Source organism: Ochlerotatus camptorhynchus, unplaced genomic scaffold (genome assembly GCF_037179485.1).
Source record: "Ochlerotatus camptorhynchus isolate MF236.1 unplaced genomic scaffold, CSIRO-AGI_Acam_v1.1 ptg000625l, whole genome shotgun sequence".
In the NCBI taxonomy this organism is placed as follows: domain Eukaryota; kingdom Metazoa; phylum Arthropoda; class Insecta; order Diptera; family Culicidae; genus Ochlerotatus; species Ochlerotatus camptorhynchus.
Genome location: NW_027041104.1, coordinates 75,266 through 84,560, shown reverse-complemented (window position 1 = coordinate 84,560; position 9,295 = coordinate 75,266). Strand labels below are relative to the sequence as shown.

Genomic DNA, 9,295 nt, shown 5'->3' with positions numbered 1-9,295 from the left:
ATTAGATCGTCAAGCCTAATTGTCAAGTCAAAATTATACCCAAGTGTGCTATATTGTTCATACCGAGTGTGCTTTTCTATATTAGTCTTGAAGTGATAAAACGCGTGATAGCTAACTTTGTTTTATGAAGGTGAGTAATGCGATTTTCGTTAGTTTTCTAAACCTAATTATATAAAGTATAGCCAGATAGTTAGACTGAATACTAACTGTGTAGCTCAGTGTCCCTAAGAACTAAAAAAAGTGAAGCCCAGAGGCTTATGTAAAGGTAAAACATTGAGTAGGATATTTGGCCCAACAAGTGTTCCTAAGAATACTCGATATCGATGCAAGCACTATCCTCGTGACCCTTCCAAGCACCATGCGCTCCCCAATCTGCGCGTGTCACGTGTGGGTTTGAGTTGGGCAGCGACCAATTTTATGTCAAAATTGACGCTCTTGTATGTCAGTCTCAGAGTGCCTAAATTTAAATCAATTTTTCTAAGTGTGTAGCTCCCGTACAGTAGCCTCGGATCGTACTTCTTTTTCAAGGTGGTAGCCTTCGATTTCATTTTTATCTTTTACTAAACATTGTGAAACGCAACCTCGGTTGGTGTTGGTTTGACCAATCAGAGCAGGACACGTTGGAATTGATAAGAGTTATGAATTTATTTCTCGTATACGAAGTGGCAAACGATATTATCATATGAGTCAGGGTTATTCCTGTTAGACCTGTGCGAGTGATTAGATCGTCAAGCCTAATTGTCAAGTCAAAATTATACCCAAGTGTGCTATATTGTTCATACCGAGTGTGCTTTTCTATATTAGTCTTGAAGTGATAAAACGCGTGATAGCTAACTTTGTTTTATGAAGGTGAGTAATGCGATTTTCGTTAGTTTTCTAAACCTAATTATATAAAGTATAGCCAGATAGTTAGACTGAATACTAACTGTGTAGCTCAGTGTCCCTAAGAACTAAAAAAAGTGAAGCCCAGAGGCTTATGTAAAGGTAAAACATTGAGTAGGATATTTGGCCCAACAAGTGTTCCTAAGAATACTCGATATCGATGCAAGCACTATCCTCGTGACCCTTCCAAGCACCATGCGCTCCCCAATCTGCGCGTGTCACGTGTGGGTTTGAGTTGGGCAGCGACCAATTTTATGTCAAAATTGACGCTCTTGTATGTCAGTCTCAGAGTGCCTAAATTTAAATCAATTTTTCTAAGTGTGTAGCTCCCGTACAGTAGCCTCGGATCGTACTTCTTTTTCAAGGTGGTAGCCTTCGATTTCATTTTTATCTTTTACTAAACATTGTGAAACGCAACCTCGGTTGGTGTTGGTTTGACCAATCAGAGCAGGACACGTTGGAATTGATAAGAGTTATGAATTTATTTCTCGTATACGAAGTGGCAAACGATATTATCATATGAGTCAGGGTTATTCCTGTTAGACCTGTGCGAGTGATTAGATCGTCAAGCCTAATTGTCAAGTCAAAATTATACCCAAGTGTGCTATATTGTTCATACCGAGTGTGCTTTTCTATATTAGTCTTGAAGTGATAAAACGCGTGATAGCTAACTTTGTTTTATAAAGGTGAGTAATGCGATTTTCGTTAGTTTTCTAAACCAAATTATATAATGTATAGCCAGATAGTTAGACTGAATACTAACTGTGAAGCTCAGTGCTCATAAGAACTAAAAAAGTGAAGCCCAGAGGCTAATGTAAAGGTAAAACATTGAATAGGATATTTGGTCCAACAAGCGTTCCTCGTGACCCTTCCAAGCACCATGCGCTCCCCAATCTGCGCGTGTCACGTGTGGGTTTGAGTTGGGCAGCGACCAAGTCGAACTAATATTGCAGGGGATGCTGGTGACGACATCATAACATTCGAAAGCAACTTAGCGAATTTGTATTCTTTTGTTAAGTCACCGGGAAAAAATAGTTGCCATTTTGTGTTTTATATAAGACAACACATCAAGAAGACTGCCAACTCTTCAATTTTCTCGTACGACCGCTATAAGACAGGTACAATTGCGTCATCTGACGCTTAAAGGTAAATGCTGCGAACGAATTTTATAGCAAAGATTACGTCCTCAGAAGAACGGTTTTGGGTATTTGCTTTTTTCTATGCGTTGCTTCCACCTTCGCTCAAGTGCAGCGCTACTGTATCTGTCGCTTGGATTATGGCAAAGTTGCCGTACTTTTAGATATGATGTATTTGGTTTTATGCTAACTCCTTACTTTAAAATGGGGAAAAAAAAAACAACGAGGGACAGCCCTATGGGGTTGAACGAAATGATGACGTAGGATTACGTGGTCTTATATAGGGGAAATGGATGTAATGTCGGATGTTATTAGAAGCAGAGGGGTGAAAGTCAATTTTCTTCATCGATTTCCTTTTCTGATGACCATGGCTTCACTAACCATTTTCGCACTATTTCTGCTATGCTCTTCTATCATCAATACCGCCGAGTTTCAGTTTCATCACCTAGACAACAATGCATCATGGATGTTTCCAATTCGTTTTACTGATTTGTATTGTTCCTATGTAGCATTGAAATCGCAACTCTAAATTGAATACCATGTTTTTATATCACTGGTAATTTAGCAGAAAATCATTAATTTATAACATTGGAAACATTTTACCAGCGACAAACAGCCATAGCACTATCAGAGTTAAAGTGATTATTTTAAACGATATACGAGACGATAAAAGTATAGAGTTGATTGTTCCGTTAGAATAGTATGGCAGTGTGGAAATTGTATATAGAGAGTAGAAAGCGAGCAAAGGTCAATTTTGAGGATTGTACGAATCGGGTTGATCATCTCCTTCACCAAACTCCTTCGTTGGGGAAGGACGGTGAAGGAGATGATCAATGATAATGATTAATTTAAAGAACTTATCTAGAAATTAAATTTTTGATTATATTACATACATCTTAAATTAAAGTTTGCATTTATTAACAACTCCTATACTACCCATATTCGCATATCAGTCCCAACTTTGCTTGATTGCCTATCCATATGGGACTGATATGCGATTATGGGCAGTATATCTAATTTACCTCTACTACACCGCACAGATAAAAGTTCTGAATTTTAATTGTGATGTAAACATTCATTCACCTAGACTTGTATTTCATTTCACGCAACCGAGCAACTTGCAAACAATGTTGTTTACAAAGATGGGCTTTTGTATACAATATTTGCTACATTGCACGAAATGTGTCAGAACTTTACATGATATATAATGTAAACGTATATGATATGTGACGCTCCATTTATGTGCATCATATTAAACACAAATTTACACTACTTTTTCGAACTGTGCGAGTGTTTTTTGAAGCAAGATTCGAACTACTGATCCTGGATTGCCAGCCACTTCTTTTTCCGTCTGTTTTATTCTTGATTACATATTTTGATCATATCAGAGAAATATATGAAGCTCATCTTGAGTAACTTCTCTTCTCTGAAACAAAGTTCTATAAGTCAACCTCATCAAAATTGAAAACAGCTTTACAATAATTGAATAAATGCTTTGCAAACATATCTGGAAGCACTGTTCGTTGTGAGCATGAGCATGAGCATCAGCATGATTGAACGCCCACGGTTGCTACTCTGTTACTGCCAGATCAGCTGTACTTACACAGAGAACCAATAGACGATGCTTGGGACTAGCAATCATCATCAATGTGTAAAAACTGGTGATCTCAAACTAGGCAATACCAGCGCCGACCGCGCCCGAACGCAGGTCAAGAAAGGAATAGGTAGGAATGTGTTGACGCGACACTCGCTTTGATGGAAGCCGAAAAATCCTCTGCACTTCCACTAAGAATCACTGGGATGTTGAGTAAGAGAGTGTTGGGATTTTCGGGAGAAGGCAAAAGTCGTGTGGTACACGATTGAAAAATGAATACGAAGTGTTCGTTTATTAGGTTCGGAAAAGGGTTTTTATTAACTTAAGAAATAATGGTTAGTAAGAGTGAGTATGTAAATCCAAACAGAGAATTCTGGAGCATTATTCATTGTTCAGCATTTTTGGTAGAAGCCTTGGGATATTTACAAACTTTCATCGGTATAAAACAATAATTGAATTTAAAGCAAGTGGCGAGGTTCAAGTGTTTATGAACCACTTACATTGATGGTACATTGCATCGGTGCGCACGCAGCAATAACGATGGAACGTAGCAGCAATGTTTACTTGGACATGTTTCCTAGTTTTCGGTTAGTAAATGGAAAATAAATCAAGGCATCGTTCAACTTTTACCAAGATGTTGATTAATGCAGAAGAATGTTGAGTCGTCGGTGTTTAGGTTTTATGGGTTTAAGGAAATGGTATCGATATTTGTATGTTACGCGTTTCTGAAGTGTTTGGTAAATATTTTAGCTGACATACTTAAGTTTTGTCAGTTAAGCAGGATTTGAAATAAGGTTTGTTGAAAATGAAAACATTATGCAACAATGTTGCATGGGAGAAGGATAGATGGTCGTTTGAAGAATTCAACGTAATTATGCCACAAGGTTTGGGTTTGCAGCAGGGTTCGTTTTGGTAAACGATAAGCTGAATTGATTTCCGAACGAAAGGGAGGAGTTACTCAACTTTACCTATTTAATGAATACACAATTCAAGTAAAGAATCAATTTGCTAAATAATCGATGTTATGTGAGCAAACAAGGGTTATTAAAACAAGTGTCCATGAATAATTCTTGAAATAACAAAACTCTGCAAAGGTAAAACAATTTTAAAACATTGACCTAATGAATGATGATATCCAATTTATTCTCTGGGTAATGCAAATTCTGAAAACCATAGATCATATTATATTAAAATAAAATAAAATGTAAATAACAATGATATGCTATTTGATACACCTTCTGATCCTTCAGGATCTGCAGGAGAACTATTTTCTATAAATGAAAATTATAGTTATAATGATATAATGAGATTTTAAATATGTGAAGAAAAATAATTCATTGTCTATATTGCATGACAATGAATTATTTTTCTTATATAGAATATAAAGAATGTAAATTAAACAAGTATTATAAAATACAAATAAGCTCAATTTCAGTTCACCTCAATACTGATTTCAACTTTTGATATTTTATTGAAATTGAAACAAAAACTTTATTCTGCATCATGGAATGGTTTAACACAATATGGAATGCTTCTAAAAATATTGGTAAACTTTAATAATGAATCAATAGTCAGTAAAATCGAGGTTATTTGAACAGTTGACAGTTTTCATGCACAAGAATAAGCCTCTACTACCGATTATCTTTTAAACATGGAGACAAAAAAGTGCTTATGCCTAGTGATGTCCGATTTTCCCTACTAATCGATTGTTTACTAATCGATTACATATTTTAATAATAGTAATCGACATCGATTAATCGCCATGAAATAATTGATTAATCGAAATAATCGATTAATTTAAATAGTCTCTGATAATAATGAAAACCAACGTCTTTAATAAAGTGTTTTAACCAGATGTTGATTATTCATCTGTGGATCATTGGTAAATCATTTTTTCGAGATACGGGAAATGGCTCTAATGTTGGTCTATGGATCTAAGATTCGGCCCATCGCTAAAAATCTGCTATTTATCAATTTTATCTAGATGAACGCGTGATAGGGACAGTATTAAGGGAACATGCATAAATGACGTAGCATTTAAGGGGGGAGGTGGGGGTTTCAGAATTTGTGACAGGCCATGTATTGGATATAGCAAAATATGCTACGAGGGGGGGGGGGGAAGGAAAGGTCTAAAATTGATCAAAAATATGCTACGTCATTTATGGATGCTCTCTTATTGTTATTTTTAGTCACTATTGAAAATTTAGTCGATTTTTGAATTTATGTATGAGTCCAAATTAGGGGCATTTAGGCCGACATTACATCCATTCTCCTAATAACAATTCAATAAAATACACTTTTACTCTTTAATTCTTATTAACGTTTTTATTCGATTAATAGTGAGAGAAAAGACAACTTGCATCTATGAAACGAATTGATTTTGACTTTGGACTGCAATCTCATTGCCTGAAGAAAAAAAAAACACTACTCGAAACAAACAACTTCTCCAATAGTATAACCAGAAATAGTATCATGTTGAGATGAGGGCCAGACAAACGGTTTCTGAACTTTGTTATTGTCTGACCTGCTTTAGAAAATAGACGTTCTGAACTTCAAGTTGGGATGGAAAATATTTTAATCGGTGCTCTGTTGGCTTGGTGGCAAGTTCTACATACATAGTTAAAGATGCTAAGCGTCAATTGACTTAAAGTGGTAATTTTTATACGATAGATGGCGATGACAGGAGCACGTACAGTGGTAGAGACAACAACAACTGCAATTTCCAAGCCTACGACTACATGCCTCCCTTCAGATAACGACTTGAGTGCGGTACAATCGATAGAACTGTTTCCACACTTCGTAGGTACATGAGCAAATGGATGATTATCTCTTTTTGCCAGTGGTGACGGGGGGGGGACATCCCTCACCATCCCTCTCCAACTGGGGAGTTTAGTAAAGAGAGATGATCAACCCGATTTGTACCTTCCTAAAAGTTGTCCTTGCTCGCTTTCTTTTCTCTATATACAATTTCACACTGCCGTACCTAACGGAATTATCAACTCTGTACATTCATCTCCTCATCTATTGCATAAATATGACCACTTAATAACAGACTTATTATTTGACGCTTAATATCTTCAATTATGTAAATCGTTAACTTCACGTATGTAGTAATACAAACAGAATAGTTAAACTCTATACACACTAAAATAAATTCTACTCCTATTTCCAATGAAAATTTAAATAATCGTCCATTAATCGAAGCCAATTAATCGATTATCAGATATTCGAGGCATTGAATAATCGATTAAAAATTAATCGATTATTTTAACAGATAATCGATTAGCTCGGATAATCGAGTAGTAATAGGACATCACTTATGCCTTAATTAAATTTTACTTTTACGCGAATCGTTGTTTCGATTTGGTCCTTACGTAAGACGGGAACAGAATCCATAAAACTTTCACATTTATGAGCTACCGTGCCCCTTACTTCACGCTTGATGATTTTACCAGTGTAGAAATATTGCACATCTTTTAAGCTATCTCGACCGAACTCTTACGTTTTAAAAATGACTGTTTTCTCCTTCATATTTCGTCGTCAAAACCACCAAACCCCACAATCAAACACGACTCGCCGTGACTACCGTCAGTCTTCAATCACGGCCCTCATGACACCTAACAACACAATAAAAGAAAAGAAAATCGGTCAAGTAACGAATCATGCTTCAAAATGAAAAAAAAAAAATCATAATGGATTATTCGTAGACACCTAATCGTAAAAACCCGAGGAACATGCTTGATGCGAACGAGGACATCCCTCCGACAAATGGGAACGATGAAAATAAATCTCGATTGCTCCCCCGAAGGGACGCATCCACTCCCGCAAACAATGCATCCGATCCCCATTCCGGCGCAACCGGCATCCCACCCACGCTTGCCAACACCACCATCAGACAGGGGATATTTTCGGTGCCGATCAACAAACGCACTGCCCACAAAAGCAGACACGCTCCCTCGAAAATGCAATCGAGAAATCTATCTGGAAGCACTGTTCATTGTGAAGCTGTAAACCTGCTTGTCGATTTAAGCTAGGTGCTATAAAAGGTATCATAAGTCTTATGAAGCATATGTTAAACCGATCGCAAACAATCATTCTCAAGCGCTCCATGCAGTTTTTAAAGCTTTTAACCAAATGGCGATACAACTACATTATTGTTCAACTCTGAAAGCTATTATTTAACTTTTTTCTATCAACACAGGTGTTTTATAGGTGCTCTCAATTATTTGTTCGGTCAGATGGCGACTTGAGTGTGAAAAAATCGTTAGAACTGTTTCCGCACATCGTAGGTTCATGAGCAAGTCGACCATCATCTATTTTGCCAGTGGTGGCGGAGGGGGCATCTCCATCTATGTAAATCATTAACTTCACGCATGAAATAATTCAAACATGTTTAGCTAAAGTGCTATCATACTGTTCATCAAACACGCATTTAACGATCAATTTGAATATGTCTTAGTTGGTAGTACCGTCGCTTGAGGCGCGCATAGTCAATTCCCTTGCGTTTGACGTTTACACGCTAGCGCCATATGTTGATCGTACTGCCCATGACATGGGTATACTCAATAGATGGTGGTAGCGTTTTAGTGGCGCTTTTTTACAGTGAAAAATATATAATACGCTATGTATCTTTATCAAGTTCAAATGTTACTTTCAAGTTAAGAACAACACACGTTCTAAGCATATGATTCATATGTTTGAAACTGATATTAAATGCTATTGAACATCACAATATTGAAAATTATGCTTAAAAATCTACTTCTTTACGAAGAGAAACTAGTTAAAGCTACCATTGGAGTCTCATAATGAGATGCTATCAAGATTTATTTTGATATATGTCACCAACCAACCAATTCTATCCCAGTGCTCAATTTGCCCCCGTATCACAATATTAAAATATTTTTCATTTTTTTTGCGAAATGTAGAATTCACATGATTTTCTTATGATTGTTTTCATCCAAATTTAATTTGTTTCATATCAAGATGGTATGAGGAAAAATATGAACGCACATTTAAAATTTAAACTTCGAAGGTAAATAACTGCCCCGGGCCCCCGGATCCTAAATCTGGCACTGGGGCACATTCAAAAGATGCATTATAAGGAAAGTTTTTAAGATTATATGCTGCTGATGAAGTCTAGAAACGCTTCATGAAGTTTTCGCGAGGAATTCCTACTACAAAACATTTCATCAACATCGTAAAAAATTAAAATTATAAAATGCACAATATTTTCGACTTGGTTGTAATGCAGCCTCTTTGACGTGATTTTAATTTTAGTTTTATTTCTCCGCAGGATCATTGACAGACGAGCCGGGTTCTGATACTTCGCGAAATCTCCTATCGCTGTTTCTTCATATCCGCGATACACCCAGTACTGTAATTGTAAAATAATAACAGGTAAGTCGCAATTTTTCTCAAGAGGTGACAGATAAGTAAGGGTGAAATTCAAAAGATGTGCACCAAAGTAAAGCAATAGAATTTAAAAATTATCGTTATGACAAAAATCTTCTGCAAGGGTGACATTGCATAAGATAAGAAAGAGACCCAAGTAGCACTTGTAACTAGCGTTGCAAATATAAAAAAATAAAAAGTTGCACAATAGTCACATTAAAGACACGTGTTACATGTCAGGTTACACAAGATTAAATATAGTTATCTTTTCGTCATTTGGAAACCGAAATTA

At 36.4% G+C, this 9,295-nt stretch overlaps 1 long non-coding RNA gene across 1 annotated transcript in view; it reads left to right on the top strand.

Moving 5' to 3' along the window:
* Positions 1-1,236: 1,236 nt before the first annotated feature.
* Positions 1,237-9,295, top strand: part of LOC135714183 (uncharacterized) — a 32,024-nt gene continuing 23,965 nt past the window's right edge. Inside the window, exons 1-2 of the long non-coding RNA XR_010518808.1 lie at positions 1,237-1,568; positions 8,906-9,009. This is a non-coding gene — a long non-coding RNA (uncharacterized LOC135714183). The remainder of the gene's footprint in view (positions 1,569-8,905; positions 9,010-9,295) is intronic.